Raw genomic sequence first — 17,133 nt, 5'->3', positions numbered from 1 at the left:
GGGTGAAAACACAGCTAACAAAAATAATACTTTACTCAGAAGTCCAGCACTGCATTACAGAGATTCTTATCTAACTACCTTGGAAATGGCCAAATTACAAGGTGCAGGGAACTTCAGCTTTTGCACTTTATGTAATCACTGTATTTGCTACTCCCACTATCCAATCTTTTCCAAATTTTAAACTTGTGCTGTTGAAAGGCAGAATAAACACCAGACAGGTCATCTTTAAAGCAAAAGAAGTGCTGAGTGGGCTAGTATCCAAAAAACTAAGATTATAGGAATCTGTATGGCAGGAAAAAATAAATGAGCAGAGTTAGACTTTTCCCAGGGTGAAAGAAAAACATCCATTAAATCCTCCACTCTGCTTCGGGGTAACAACCATAGTAAGTCACATCTCCACTTTCCCCTGACACACATTTAATGTAGGAATATTCCAAAAGAGCATCTTCATCAGTTGTTTCAGTCCTTTTGTAGTTTGCCATAGCTGAATGTACATATACCTGATTCAAGAGATAAATCCCTCCCTACAGGATGCAATGCCTTGTGACATCTGATGAACTGATACCAGTAAGGCCCCCTCCTTATTAAGCCGAATTGTTTTCAGCCCACAGAATACCCCTTGGGGTCCATAGACATTAACCTTCTGAATATACATTATATCTGATCTGAAAAATTGCCTAAACTAGAGCAATCCACCAAAAGTGAGTCTATGCCCAGATAGTGCCTGAGTACAGATCTCAGGCTACAAATCTAATCCTCAAATGCCCTGAACAGCTCCTCAGACAAATGACCTTTTTTTTCCAATGAAATGTAAAAAGTCCTGTTTCTGCACGAAGACAGAACTGTTACTAACGTTAACAAACCTCTGATTGTGTCACAGATAGTGCCTGAGCAGCCTGCTCTTGCTGACCTTGCCTGAGCAGGAGGGCTGGACAAAAGGTCCCTTCCAGTCTCCACCTTTCTGTGATTCTGTGATTTCAGAGCCCAAGAAGGATCCTCAAGGTTATGGCTTACATGAGGTAGATGTCTAAATGCGATTCAGTAGGTTTTATCAGAGCAGGCTTCAGAGCTGCTACTAACACTTAATACTGTGTGTCAAATAGAGCTTCTTAATAAATACAGGGAAGGATGCTGGCTCAGTTTTATAGAGCAGTTCAGTAGTTTATGGGACTTCTTTAGACTGTGACATATTTGATCTTCCCTCAGCTAAAGGTTTGTACCCACCTGTTTAAACAGAGCTGAATAAGTAAGGTAGCAGAAATGCACTTCTTGCCCTCCTATGGGACATGGAGCTATGACTGTGAAAAGACATGGGTCGTTGCATAAAACAAAGTGCAGGAAATCACCTACCTCAGGTGACTAGACCCTCGATTTATAAGAAAGATATCTGGTTCTTCTTCCTTTTCCTAAATTTCTCAACACATTGTGCCTAAGCAGTCAAAAGATATAATGCATAAACAATCCTGGCAATGGAGCCTAGAAATAAAGGTTTTATTTCAAAAAACTCGTCCACCTGCCAACTTTCTGAACAAAAGCAAGGCCTCTTACCCTTTTTGAAGAGTCAGGTTCAGAAAATAGTTACAGGCATGAATCTTCATTTGACTCCATATAACCACTCCACACTTGTGTGATTGGGTCCCCAAGGAGATTTTGAACCTACTCCTGTAGCTGCTTAGTCACATCCTCTGGTTTATGTCATGATTCCGAGACTGTCTTAATCCTTCTGACACCTTGCAGGGAGCAGAGGTACCTCACCTACAACTACATGTTCCAAAGTGGCAGCATGCAACTGAACATCACAACCCTATATCCTGCTGCAAATCCACAAGAATTTTCCAGAGGCAAGGTTCTAATCTTCACAATGTTCCAGCTGTATCACTATAAGACTAAGCTATTGCTTTATGTATTTAGTAAAAAACAAATACAATACAAATAAAATAGTGAAGGGTTACATCATAAAAATTAGCTATCATATCCAGAAGCTTCAAAATACTCAGAATTGCATTGGAGCATTTCTGTATTTTATAGGTTGTTACTGATTTAAGCATGTATGGGGTACATACCCCTCCAAAGCTACAGCAGCAGTACTTTCTGTAGTTACTCTGCAAGTCATAGTGATTATAAAACACCTGAGGGATTTTCATCCAGTTATCCCATCTTATCACTCATTTGGATAAACATGACTAACACTAAAATTCTGAAGACACTGCTGCATCCTTTTGAGTATGTAACTGACTCTCATTTGACTATTCATTTTCAATCTATTGTGAGGACTGCATAATATGAAAGTCAAGTCACAATTTTCAAAGCCCACAAAGACACGCAATGCTGTCCCCATCATCTCTCCTTGCTAGTGCTGTAATCTCCATATGAGCTAATTTGCCTACAACTGAGTATAACACTAAAGACTTTTTAAAGTGTTACTGTAAAAGGAACTAGCTCCTACTTTATTATTTAATGCAAGAATTGTGACTTCTCAATAAAAGACCTGGTAACAAAGATGGATCTGACTGAGATGTGAAAGACAGGCAACAATATTGTGCAGCAGCTCTCTAGTTCTCTGTGTAATTTGGAGGACGTGAATATAGTCTCCCATGTTCTCTCCATGTTGTATTACATTTGTATAACGACAGGTCAGATGCTCAAGTGCTTGTAAAATACTGATGTATTTATTAAAGTGTCAAGTGTCCTTTAAATAAAGGGAAATTTTCAATACAAGCTAGTAAGGCCTTTCTGGTGAAACTAGAGAGAATAGAAAGCACTAATGCTTCTACAGGATGATGCACCTTTAACATCACTGAACTGTAGAGACATATATATATATATAAACCTCTGCTATAAAAATAGGCATCAGAGAAATCCATATCCTAAATCAAACTCTCTGAGGTTGCTGAATGATGTATGAGCTCTTTCACAGACAAGAAGCGTGCAGGCTTATAAGGCAAGCAAAACAGAACTTGATGTCATTAGAAAAAATACATACAGGACTAATTATGTTCATTTTCATTTAAATATGGATTTGACTGCCTCTTAGCCCTCAAGTGACTTGGAAATAGGCTGAACTTTGTGCTCAGACCCCATTCATAAATGAGAGGTTGATTAAATTAAGAGGCTGTGTTAGAGGCAAGAGAGAAAAGAATCTTATACATAGGCTTTGTAAAAGAGAGGTGAGAAAAAAAGGTGCTATTCCTACTGCAGTTATTACAGTACATGATTTTTTACCATGAAAAGATACATTCTGCAAAGCCTGTCTGTACACACATTTTTACTTCTTTCTTTTAAAAAGAAACCAGCCAGAGCTACTTCTCTCAGGATCAGAAGCCACTTTCTACTGAATTTGGCTTCAAGCCTGATTTATACATATTTAAAGACTATTACCCATAGATATTACCCATAATTCAAAATCACTGTGCATGTTTAATTCCTGCTCCCCAGATATTTCAACTTTATACTTTCTAAAGTTAAGAATGGAACTATTGATTTTATCAGCCTCCTGTTGTGGAAGGCATTTTTCCGTTTCTCCGTACATTACAATATACACAGGCTGTGTGAGCTCAGTGGAATTTTGGGTTTTTCTTCCTCTTTCTCAATACAAAATCTGAAGCCAAGGTACAGAGATTTGATTTCCTCAAAAAGGGAATAATTTCAAGAGTTTCCAATTCCTAACACAGACAGAATACAATTACTTCATAAATCCTGCTAATCTAATTCCTACTTAAAGCCAATAGGATTCTCCCCATTGACTCAAATGGGAATTGAAGCAAATCTAGTGAGACTGGTCCATCTATTGATTGGCTCCATTAGGACTAAAATTGCCTTTTAAAGTATCGTGGACTTTTTTTCAGACTTTCAATTCAACTCATCTCACAAATACTAAACTATATTATCAGTAACTTTTCAAAATGCATTGAGAGCACAGCAACTCTTGGGTTTGGAAAGCAAGGAAAGTGCAGGGGTATACACCATTCCCGCTCAGCTGCTTTGCCACGAATTCTGGCCAACTAAACTGCCTAACAGAAACTTTCATGTTGAGGCTCAGAGAGGTTGTTCTGAAATAAAGTGCATAACCCAAGCTCTGAATTTACACAGTTACATATACAAATCCACCCTATCACTAGATGTAATACAACTATCATGATGAGAAACTGAAATATGGCACATAGCCCACCGCGAGGAAGGACCATACAATTTCCATTGCTGCAACCAGAGTTTTGTAAGCATGAAACAAATATTTGTAATTCATAAATAATTTTGCATGATTTTGAACAGTTTTGCTACTTTCTGTTCATAAATTTCTGTGAACAGAAAAGCAAAACTTCATCGACTACTTTGTATTTATACTTCCTGCACTTTGAATAGTGATACAGAAAACTACCAGGATTACTCCTCTGATTCTTTAAGAAGTTAAAACACTGTGGGGTGAGTATATGTTCTCTGGATTGTTTCTTTGAAACTCCTTTGGCAAAAGCTCTTTTAATTGGGTGAGGAGGTTTTATAATTTTCCTTTGCTTGTGTGAGACATATTTTGGGTTATTTCATTAGACAAATACATTTGTGCATAGTTCTTATTTCAGTCATTTTCTTTAACATTTTCTGTCTTCTGTGCTGAAGTTGTAAAGGTACTACTGTCCCCTATTCTGAAATGCTGTCAGAGCATTGCAGCATTGCAGCATTTCATTTTAGTTTGAAATATTTGACATTACTGTCATCCATTGCATCACACAGTTATTGACAAGATTTAGAGCTACCATGGAAAAATGTTTAAAAGTGTAAAGTTTAAGTCCCCACAAATCTATATGATTATCCTGATCATACCTAAACTTTTCATAATAATTTAGGCTGCAATTCAGGCAATGAAACAAGAATGTAGCTGAAATTATGGTGTACACAAAATTGCCCTAAACAGCTACCCTTAGCAAAGAAACCCAGATTTAAACTTGGCATTGGGACCTTCTGTGATTTAGAAAGATTTGTTATTTTGTGTATCAGGTTGTGCTAGGAATAATTATGCAGGTTGCATAATTATTTTCCTAAGCATTGTGCTTCTATCATCTTGATGCCCAGAAATAATGCGAACAAACTGAAAACTAAGAAACCAAATCTACTGGAGAGAAAAAGATAATGCTTCTGAAAACTCAAAGAGGATTCAGTTCCGGTTTCTTTCAATAATGACAGAGGAAAATGGTCAATTCAAAAAATATTGTCTCTAAGAGAGACTTTTTTATGGTAACCAAAGAACTATCTTTTCAACAAACTTCAAGTAATATTAGCAGTGAAGTCTACTTGAATACTGATGTCTGTTAATGTGAAAGTCAGTGCATCATCCAAAACTCCTGAACTCAGGTTTGAAAATGTGACCAATGGACTGAGGTCCAAAGGCAATTTTAAACATGATCAGCAGCCCAGCTGTTAGCTTTAGGTAACAATAGATGTTGCCAAGTGAGCACCTGCAAAAATGGCAGCTAGCGTAATGAGATTTTTTTCACAGTATGTCACTCTTGACATCCACACGACCACAATTATGTTTTGTAGGAAGTGAAAATTAGGGGACCCCTGGCATATTCCCATAGTATTGGAGCTGCATCCGTTGTGGGACCAGTCTCAAATTGCAGAAAACCTCAGATAATTGAGGTTTCAAACAATATTTGGTGCAATTTGTTGAATGTGGGTGACTGCAAGTCTTATTCCATCATGTTTGGTCCATCTATAAGCCTGAGACAATAAAGTAGAACAATATGTAATTCACACTGAATCTACTTCATCTGTGATCTTGACCAGTGATCACATCAGGGAGATGTGATCTGACACAGTCTTGCAGTATACTGAGAGAGGTATTCTTATTAAAGCTGCTGTTGGCACCAAGACAAGAAAGCTGATGTGTATTCCAAACCAATACTGCTTTCAGGTTATAGCATATTTACTCAGAAATCACCTTTGTAGGAGTGGAAGTCAACTGATTAAAGCAGCATTTGCTGAAGCCTTTTTGCTGGCTTTCAGGATTAGCAATCTCATTCTTCAGGCAGAATAGGAGCAGCTCCAGGTGTGCATCGGAATGACTGAATGGGCAATTTATGCAAGAGGCAGTGCCACTGAAATTAATGTGCTCACAAATGAACCAGCAGAGGAAGGGGGTCAGGGTCACACTGAAAGAATATAGCCATGAACACGTTTGTCCTCTGAAAGCTGACAAGGCCTTTTTTATGTACACGATCCTGGATGCCAGGTTTGCTAATCACACATAAGGTTGGAATCAGTTTGACAAGGGCATGATGACATTAGCTATCATCTGAGCTTCCCTTCCTGCATTTTGTTATGGATTCTTGTAGGGCTGCTTCAGAGGCAGCTGAGCATTTTGCCCCCTGGAGGACCTTGAATTTGGCTTCTTGGGTGCTGTGAGTCAGGTTTCACTAAGATCTACGCTTGTCTTACCAGTGGGTCAAGGTCCACATCCCTTGGGATTGCTGTAAATAAAAAGAGAAAAAAATCGTTTCTGAATATGCAGGCACTCTGGATCTGCAGCTGATACATCTGAATTACACTAAACTCGAAGACTGGGCAGACTGTCTCTGATATAGCAGAGAGCACACCACACATAAATTGCTTTTGAAGTCACCAAGGAATGGCCCTCTGTGAATAATCACCCTTTGGATTTAAAAACATGGGATGGGTTGCACAATGATGCATAGCAGAAGGAATTTTTGCACAACACAAATAGATGATATACAGAAGCAGATTGTCAGAAAGTATTTGTACACCTTTCCACTTGCTTACAATTATGAAATGCCCATCTCTATTCACTTGCCTCTTATCCTCGGTGCTTCTATCCTCATCAATGTCAGGGGGAGAAGGACTGTAGCTGAGAATGCAGCATGGGCTAAACACTTCTATTTTAATCCTTCAACAAAAACCATATTGGCTTATTGGCTGATTAGGTCTGAGACAAGCTAAATTCTAGTCTTTATATTTAGACATTGTTTCAGTCCTTAGTGATAGAAGGCACTTTGAGGATTTTTGTGGGTCTAAAATGTGTTTCTCTTGCCCTCTGAGTTTTGCTTGTTTTCTCCCACCCTATATGGACAGTGAGATATTAAATTTTAATATTCAGAAATAAAAAGTCAAATTTGTCTAGAATCTTGCCTTCTTTTCTCAGGTATAAACAAGATAGACTTAGCTGGTGGACCATAGCTAGACTCATCCAGTCTAATTTTGGACATTTAACTGAAGTGCCTAGCTTAGGCTAACAGTTGCTCCAAACTCTGATATAGTCAGCTGAGAATAGGAAACTCTTAAAGGTATTCCCATTCCATCTTTGGTTGTTTATATTTTTTCTCCAACTTAAATAACTCAGTGAGATAACTACAGCTAGGCTGGTTGAATCCAATCAACAGCAGAGAAAGGTGAGACTTTAGGAGAATCCTCTGTTGATAACCACTACGTCAGCTCCCATGGGAAAAAAGCTATGTCCTTGTATGGGCTGGAGAAGAAGTTCCACCACAAATCACTGATTTTATGGCTGAATTCTTGAAACCATATACTGACTTCTAACTACCAGTTATGTAACTGTGATTTAGACATTTATTGCCCGACTACTTTGTTAAAGCCATAAAGCTGAAGTCCATCACTTAAATCCATTCCTGAGCCTGTTATTTATTCTCCTGCATGTTCTGATCAATACAGCAGAGCTCTTCAATACCATGTCACTGTATATAACTGTTTGAAATTACATTCATGATTTTGCTGTCAAGCAGTAAAATACAAACTTGTATCTAGAAAGCTTAATACTTTTCAGAAAATTATCAGTATTGGTAATACAGAAAATTCCTGGACATTCCAAGATTCATGGCAGCTTTTTCCCATTTCCCAGTACCATATCCTCCTGAATAGGGCACTGGGATCAGAAACTGAGGGTGGCTAAAACCTACACGAGTAATCAGTGTTCAATTTGTGCAAATTTGTGTTCTCTCTGAAGACAGATTACAGATTTACAAGAACCTTAACAGTTTAGTCATTCTTGGACAAAATGGATGCAATTTGGGTAATAGGTAATGGGGTAAAGGGTGCTGAAGTATTATTTTCCCAATAGCTTCATGAAAACAGTCTGTCAAAGAAAAGCTTGAGGTATGCATTCACCTCTTACTAGACACTGGAAAATTGACCCAGAGCCCAGACCAAGCATCTCTTCTTTGTTGCTCACAAAACTGTTTATTCTTTCCTTGTATGCTTGTTTAAATAATTGGTTCATTTTGTTTTGCAATTATCTGAACTCCATAAAGCTGCTAAGTGAAAACCCCCAAAGTAGGGTCCAGTCTATCAGCATTTTATTATTGACTTTACTGGGGTCAGGGTATGACCAAAGATCTTTCTGTCTAAATGGGCAAGGCAGATAAAAATGTGAGAGGGCAGATCAATATGTCAAATAAATTATTCCCTTCCTATTATTCTTTCAGCTTTAATATTTATGCACAATGTCACCATAGCTATTCCATATTTGGGCAAAGAGAAACTAGCATCAGTGTGTGAAAACTGCCCAGAATGTTCATTTGAGAAGGAAAGTTTTATGGTTGTTTTATTTTGCTGACTTTTCATCACATCTTTTCAGAGTTTCTTAAAACCAAAAGAAGTGATAGTGGGTTTTCAGAGGATATCCTCTTTGCACATGATGCCCAATGGCTGGCTTTCACAGAGGTGTCGAGCCAATGGCATGCAGGTTAGAGCTAGTACATGGGACAATTCTCTCTTGTTTACTACCATTTCTACCACCCACAAGTTTGGGACCAACAATGTAAAGCCAAATTACCCAACAACTACCAAAAGTCTATGTTGTGAAAGCTCATAAGACTATGGGTTTTTCCCCCTGGAGGAGGTTACTGCAGTCCTGATATTCCAGAATTATAGTTTCATATTGACCTGTGGCAGTCCTAAAAGTAGCTGTCATGGTTTAAACTCTGTCAGCCACGCAGTCTCACCCGCTCACTCCCCCCCTCCCCCTTTCTACCCTCCCCCCGCTCCCAGAGGGATGGGGAGGAGAATCAAAAGAATGTAACTCCCACGGGTTGAGATAAGAACAGTCCAGTAACTAAGGTATAACACAAACCAATGCTGCTACCACCAATAATAATTGATGGCTTGGCTTTGCGAGCGAAGATTTGGGAATGGCTTTAACCACGCTTACTACAAGCACGATGACCAAGGGCAAGTGGGATATGCAAATCTGTTTGGAAAAAAGGCTGCTTAGGCAATCAGGAAGTGTCCAACCATGACTGTCAACTCCTGAGCTAACTCGAGCTACCCATGCACTGGTCCGCCCACATGCAGCGTTGGATCTGCAGCTTCCTATGCACCTTGTCACCTACCGTTTAGACCCTCGCATGTCCATAGACAAGTGAGAGTGAGAGTGAGCCCTTCCAGCCTGCGCAGTGGACTTTTTAGGTGAAGTGCAGCTTGTGCAGAACTCGCCCCACCCTTTACACCTGAGGTTTAACTGCCATGGCCTAGTTAGCTAGGACGGTGACAGCAAAGCCCACAGGTCATAGGTTTTATGAGTGTCCTCCTCTTTGATGGAAGACCATACAAGGCTAGACGAGCTCCATCAACCCGGGTTTGAAGATAGGAGTTTACCTTCTCCTATGTGGAAGGCCTGTCTTCGCTAACGAAGATTCGGGGCGACCTTTAACCGTGCATTCTGAACAAGACTGTCATCTCCTGGGTCAATCAGAAGCGACCGATGATGCAATAGCACAACAAGTGTCTAGGTGGGTCCTTAGGGGAATAAGTGGCAGGCTGGGTGAGCGCTTGGTGGCACGGGGAGACCCGCCTGCCGGTGTCCCAGCCGTCAGTGAAATACCACTACTCTGATCGTTTTTTCACTTACCCGGTGAGGAGGGGGCGCGAACCCCAAGGGGACTCTCGCTTCTGGCACCAAGCACCCTGCACACGCTGGGTGTGACCTGCTCCAGGGACATCGGCAGGTGGGGAGTTTGACTGGGGCAGTACACCTGTCAAAGTATAACACAGGTATCCTAAGGCAAGCTCAGGGGGGACGGAAACCTCCCGTGGAGCAGAAGGGCAAAAGTTTGCTTGGTCTTGATTTTCAGTACGAATACAGACCATGTAAGCGGGGCTTCACAATCCTTCTGGCTTTTTGGGTTTTAAGCAGGAGGTGTCAGAAAAGTTACCACAGGGATAAGTGGCTTGTGTCAGCCAAGCATTCATAGTGACGTCGCTTTTTGATCCTTCGATGTCGGCTCTTCCTATCATTGTGAAGCAGAATTCACCAAGCGTTGGATTGCTCACCAAGTGATAGGGAACGTGAGCTGGGTTTAGACGGGCATGAGAAAGGTTAGTTTTACCCTACTGATGATGTGTTGTTGCAACAGTAATCCTGCTCAGTGCGAGAGGAACCGCAGGTTCAGATCCCTGGTGAGTGTGCTTGGCTGAGGAGCCACTGGCGCGAGGCTACCACCGATAATAATAATGAGAAGGGAAATAACACGGGAAGAGAATACAATACCACCTGCCAACCGATAATACTCATCCTGACCGAGCAGTGAGCCAGCCCTTCCGGGTAACTCCCAGTTACATCCCGGGCATGCCATGCTGTGGTATAGAATACCTCTTTGGATAGTTTGGGTCAGGTGTCCTGTCTCTGCTTCCTCCCGGCTTCCCCTCCTCCCTGCCAGAGCATGAGGCTCACAAAGTCCTTGGTCAGACTAAACATTTGAGCAGTAACTAAAAACATCGGTGTTATCAGTGCTGTTCCCATGCTGAAAGTCAAAAACACAGCACTGCACCAGCTACTAAGAAGGAGAAAAAATGACTGCTACTGCTGAACCCAGGACAGTAGCATCCAGCTTCTTCCTCTGAAAAGATACAGCCCACCCTTACTTACTATCTGTAGCAAACATGTTGCACATTATTCAATATATTTGTTGTGAACTCTGACTTTAATATGCAGATTTTATAGAGAAACGTTATGCAAGAGGAGTGGTATCCAAACCTCTACAATAAATACTTGCATCAATTACCTAGTGCTTCTAAGCAGCAATAAGAAAGGGGAGGGAGAGGATAAAGTTTCAGTCTACTTTATATTGATTTTAGCTTGCTCACTCAGTATGTGTTAAATATCGCAATGCAGAATCCATTTTACCAGACGCAAGTGGCAATTACACTTTTACTTTTCTAGGCAGTAATGGAAAACTGTCTAGTTTAGACACTGTCAGATTTTAAAAATGATTCCTGACTGAAGAACTGGCACAATATAAATGTTTACTGAGTTTGCCTGAAACTAGCTGCATTACTTTAGGTTTTAATGTTAACTCCTGCTTTCTTGACAATGCACTCTCCAGTGTAGGCTTGCCCACTGTAATAGTGGGACATTTCTAGAAGAAACAGAACAGCATATAAACAAGCTTCCCTGCCCCTTTCCAGTCCTGTTAGGAGAGTAGCAAAGGGTAATTACTTACTAAATTACAAATTTAGTCATAGTCATTGAATTTAGAACCCAAAACACTAACTTAAGAGATCTTGTTTCTTATATCAATGTGAACAGGACCAAAGTTATGCCAAAATATCAGGGGAAATACTGGCACAGTTGTTTAAAGGGAGGGTGACATATCGAGTCTGCCTCTTGAATGTGTCATAGGTTGTGTATTGTGGAACTCTGACAGCAATTACCTGACTGTGTGTATGAAATCTGAGTATTTACATTCACATTCAAATCATTCTGCTACTTTAGAAAAGAGAGAGAAGCACTGCTAGGTGTTCTAATACAAACCAAGGAGAAGTAAAAACCTGTTTGTCCAAGCCATTTGAAGGAGGGAAGGAGTTCAGGGAGCTAGGTTTACAGTTGGACTCTGTGATCCTAAAGGTCTTTTCTAACCTAAGTTATTCTATGACTCTATACTTAGGGACATGGTTTAGTGGGGGACTTGGCAGTGTGAGGATTACAGTTGGACTTGATATTCTTAAAGGTCTTTCCAACCTAAATGTTTCTATGATTCTATACTAATTACCCCAAATGACAAACAAAGCTAATGGCCCATGCATAGGAAGTTTCATGCAACAGAAGTTATGATTGCTAAATAGAAGAGGTGAGGCAATACATATGAATAAGTCTGAGCAACATGTTCTTACACCCTCAATGTTTTTCCACAGCTACAATAATTGATGGCATTCCAACAGGTTCCCACAGTGTGCAGGCAAATTTATGGCTATAAAACAGGGAGTCTCAAAGGAAAAATTATTTTGAGATTTGTAGGCTGATATAACACATGAGACAAGGTGGCTTAGTGGGTACCATCATATCACTGCTGAAAACACATTCTTAGACCATGGCATGAAGCACAGGAGAAAATATATTTGGTCTGCTTCTCTACATCCCCAAATTATCATTAAGTTTTGCAGTGCTGTGGGTACACTGAGGGAAGACTTGACACTGCGGGGTCAAAGCAAGTCTGAACTGAGGTGCCTTGGCAGATAAGACTGTTCACATGTGCTGCTAAAAATAATTCCCTCTCATGCTTCTGACAAGCATTTTCCAAATTTAGGAAGACAGAAGGGAATCAAAGTTTACCTTGGGAAAGGAGCGGTGAGGGCTCATCCTGCAACACACCCCAGAGCCATCCAAGATTGTGCGAGATGCTGCAGAAAGTTAAAAAGCTGGGTTTTCCTGCCTCCACCACAGCCATATATGTGTTAACTCTAGCAATTAAGTGAATGTTGCCCCCATACTTCTTAGAAGGGGTTACCCAAGAGCACTGGTGAGACTCTTCAAGGAACCTTAAATGAGGCACAAGTGGCAAATAAGATTGGGAAATAGGCACAATAAGGAATCATACTAACCACAAGGGCAGCTATCACATGCTGAAGTTAAGTGAGCATGTCTTTTAGAGGTTTGATTGTTCTTCCTCTCCCTTAGTCCTGAAACACATTAAAAGTACTTTGAAATATAATAACTAGTCACTGGTAAGTGGCTCTTGCTGCTCTGTTGTTGCAAATGGTATCATTAGGATTTCAGTTTTGCTGAGATAAACTAACTTACTCCTTGTGGAGTCCCTTGCTCCTGCCAAATGCTTTGCTGCCAGTTAGTATTTCCTGTTATCAGAAAACCTAAGAACCCTTGCTATAGTCCAAGATCCCACTATAAAACATCTTCATAGCAAGAAAATATATATAGCTCTGCCCAATTTTCCTCTTTGGTTCAGATATATAATTCAATTGGGTATATTTATTAATATCACATCCCATGTATCTACTTGCATTCCTTCTTTGTTCAGCAAAAATGGATTAAAAATTAGTTCTGGGTTTTTGTTTTTTTTTAAAGCATCCAGGGATCTGAGCTTGCTTTATTTTGAAGTTACCTTCAGAGCCCTCCAGCCTTCAGTGAAAGCAGAGCTTGTAACTGCCAGCGATGTTTCAGGACTTTAAAGGCACAAGACTGTGACATGACCTAACCAATGTGGTAAATCTTGCTGATTCAAAGCATTATAAAATATTAATATCCCTGCCAAAGTTCAGCTCACTGACCTTCTCTATACACTGGTGAGCTTACCTGCTGAAAGTCTAAGAGCTCAAAGGTTTGACATTTTGTTTATTTTAACAAAATTAATCATCTCTACTTTCTACAAAAAGGCAAATGAATACAGGAAGAAAAAATACTGACACATGCTTCTCATCAAGCAACTTCTAAAAGATATTTTGTCTCTTCTAACTGACATCTGCTCTCCCCTATGAAAGCTCCAGGACTTTTAGCTTTAAATAGGGTTTATTTTATTTAATTTATTCTTTTAAAAAAGTTTTTATTAATTTTATTTATTTTATTTGCTTTTCTCAAACAAATAAACTTACTTTTAATCTTGCTGAACACAGATTTTTGCATGGGGCTGCTTGTGTAAATTTGAAGAAATAGGCTGTCCTACCCTGTAAGATATCCCACCCAGCAGTGCTGTGCCCAAACAGAACTGTAAGATGCTTGACTTCTGCCTAGGCTGTTTTACCTTCATGAGTGGTAACGTCTCAGAGCAGGACCTTATCATACAGACATTATGCTATGCACAGCACTTCCAGCACCCCCCAAATGCACCAGCAAACAACATTCTTTTACCACATTCTCTAGGATACTAAATAATGAATAATATTTCAACTTCTTTTTAATTTGACATGTTTAGTTTTCTAGGGTGTAGTAATTTTTTGGTTTTATTATTTGATTTTAACTCTCCCCTTAAACTGCATTCTATATAGTTGCTTAGTTTCACATTCATTTCTATTGGGGAAGAATAATAATTTTTGAAGTTTGACCCAAGTCATCCTCCATTTCCTGAAAATTCTTAGTTATGCTTTTCTTCCTATATTAAATATTAATAAATTATTAATGAAGCCCTCTATTTAATTTAGCCAAAAGTTTTCTCAGATCTCCACCTGACTTCTTCTAATGGCTTATCTGTCATATAAAATAGTAGATCACTTCTGGTCATTTTAAGACTGCAATATGTGTAATCTTTATATTAGACAGTTCATTTGGATACCAAGGTCAACATAATTGAGTTTCATTTTAATATTAAAGGTGACATAATTAATTTTCTTATTGAAAATGATAAAAAAATTTCATCTATTCTGAGACTCAGACTGAAGAAAGCAGGTATTACTCCAGTTGGTGGATTCATCTCAGTGCTGATATAATATGGACTTAGGCAAAGTACACTCATGAAAGTGTAACAATAATACTTGGTAATAATATTTTTATTGTAATCTAATGCACAATTTTGAGATAGAATTTATCTCTTCTTTTGCACACTATCCCCATTTATGATATGTCAGTCTTATTGCAGCAATGCCCAAAGGCAGAAGGAAAAGCCAAATTGGAAGTGCTGCTTTCCAAAGACGGTCCCAGAAGAAAGCTGCTTCAGGTTCCTGCAACAACATAAAATGAACTTCATCTCACAAAAAAAAAAAAATCCTTTCCAAGCCAGGATCATGTAGGAGGCACATCCTTACCCCTTAAAAAGCAAAGACAAATCTCAAATTTTGTTCAGGAATAATTGGCTCTTTGACAACAGCAGCACTTGACAAGAATGAATTGATCCTCTAATGAGTAGAGAGATAGTCAGAAAAGAAAATGTGTTTTTACTTCAGATCCTAGATTTTTCCAAATTCATAGATAATCTGAAAGATCTCATTGCAAACAGTGGAAAATAGTTTTAAATATCCACAGCTAGCTTCACAGCAAAATTCCTGAATGCCAGAACCTGAAATTCCAAAGCCAAACCTGAAAGAGGTCAAAGCTAATATTTGCATTTAACTCTGAAAATTAAATCCACAATTAATTAAATTATGTACAGCATCAGTGTTGCCTTACAGGATATGGCGGCGTAGGCCCCAGCCTCAGCACTTGTTTCTGGCATGGTTAGCAGGCCTAGAGCAAATCCCTAAGACTGCAGACGCCAGTGAAGATGAGAATCATGAGGAATCGCTCAAAACCAGTAACTTCTAGAATAGGGAGGATGAAGTTGTTCAACTTGCAACAGATAGGATTACAGTACTTTTCATTCTTTTCTTTTGCAAAGAAAATTAGCATAGACTCAACCATGCACGATTTGGTATGTCGTATTTAATGAGGAGTTATGTGAAAATTGAGGATATTTCCCAGTTCACAGTATCCATTTCAAAGGATCTCTTTCTTTCTCTTCTTATTTTTAACAATTATATAGATTTGGATAATATCTCTGCATGGTATGAAAACTTTTCTGAAGAGAATTTGTCATCAAGTGGTTTTGATAGAAGGCTGATCATAATGAGAATATTTTAGACGACTTGTCTATTGTCCTTTAACTTCGGCAAAAGAAGGCTTGAGCTGAATTTTACTCTGGCCATGGTTACTGCAGAGAGATAACAGACAGGTCAGACACCTATTTAATCGCAGCTCAGCTTCTATGACTCCAATATTGCTATATGCAATTGCACTAAAAAAGTGAATTGCATTTTCCCCTACTTTAATTATGGCAGTTAAGGTTAAATTGCATTAGGTTATCCTCACTTACTTTGACATTGCTATTTTGTGAAGGTTTTAGAACCTTGTAAACCTTTTTAGAACCTGTAGAATAACACTATGTCACTCCAAATGTCAATTATACAATATAAAATTCCTGTCTCCCATATTACATGTGACTTTGGAAATTTTGTGAATTATTCTTACAGCTGGTAAAAACTACTTCAGGAGTTCTTTTATCAGAAAATACTATTTGGACCAAAATCACAGCTTCCTTTAGAATGCATTCATTTTCCTGGAAATAAAGTCATGTTTTTAACAGAACGCCTTAATGCTGTTTTTACAGATTGCCATTAAAAATATTTCCTATTCTATTCATGTCATTCTTCTAACGATGATGGATTATGTAATTATAGGTAAAGTCATTAGATTGGAAAAATCTCTAAAACCAGAAATCTAGTGAAATGATTATTAGAAATACATTTTGGTCAATTTTGCTTTTCTTATAACATGGAATAAAATTTGAAATTTCAACATTTTCCACAGAGCAGAAATCCCTGACTTTCAGTATTCATATGTATAATACCATACCAAAGCCTTCCTCTTTAAACTCCAAAAGCAGATCATTTTGCTTCAGCTAATCTGTAGCAAGTGGTTTTCTTCCTGGTCTTCACTATGCATTACACTGGCCTCAGTGAAATATGCAAAGGGACTATCTTCTGATGAGCCATGGTTCTATTTTCAGTGCTGCAGTTATCATTCAAGTCTGTCAAAACCAAATTGCAACACTTTGCAAAACAAGTACAGGAATATAAGCACAATCCTCAGATGCATATGTTACATTGGCACCACTTTTAATCCAGAAGGTATAGACTGGCTGTAAATATCAAAATGGTATGGTATCTCGTGAATCACATTTGCTGCAACATGCTCTTTACCAAAACCTTTAACGTATAGTTCTATGCATTTCATAATGTCTCTCTTGGTTGATTTGCAGATTTGATTGGTTGAAACACTGCCTGATGTCCTGGCTGATGCACTGAGGCTGGATATTGGTTGACTTGTCTTTAGACATATGAAAAACCTCTCCAAGCACCCTGCTTTGGGTTATGCATTACTCTCTTGCCAACATATTCATAAGACTTGGAAAC

The sequence above is a fragment of the Pezoporus occidentalis genome, unplaced genomic scaffold, assembly GCF_034315485.1.
Source record: "Pezoporus occidentalis ecotype Australia unplaced genomic scaffold, CSIRO_AGI_Poc_V1 ctg9, whole genome shotgun sequence".
NCBI classification, from domain to species: Eukaryota; Metazoa; Chordata; class Aves; order Psittaciformes; family Psittacidae; genus Pezoporus; species Pezoporus occidentalis.
This window is presented reverse-complemented; position numbering follows the sequence as displayed.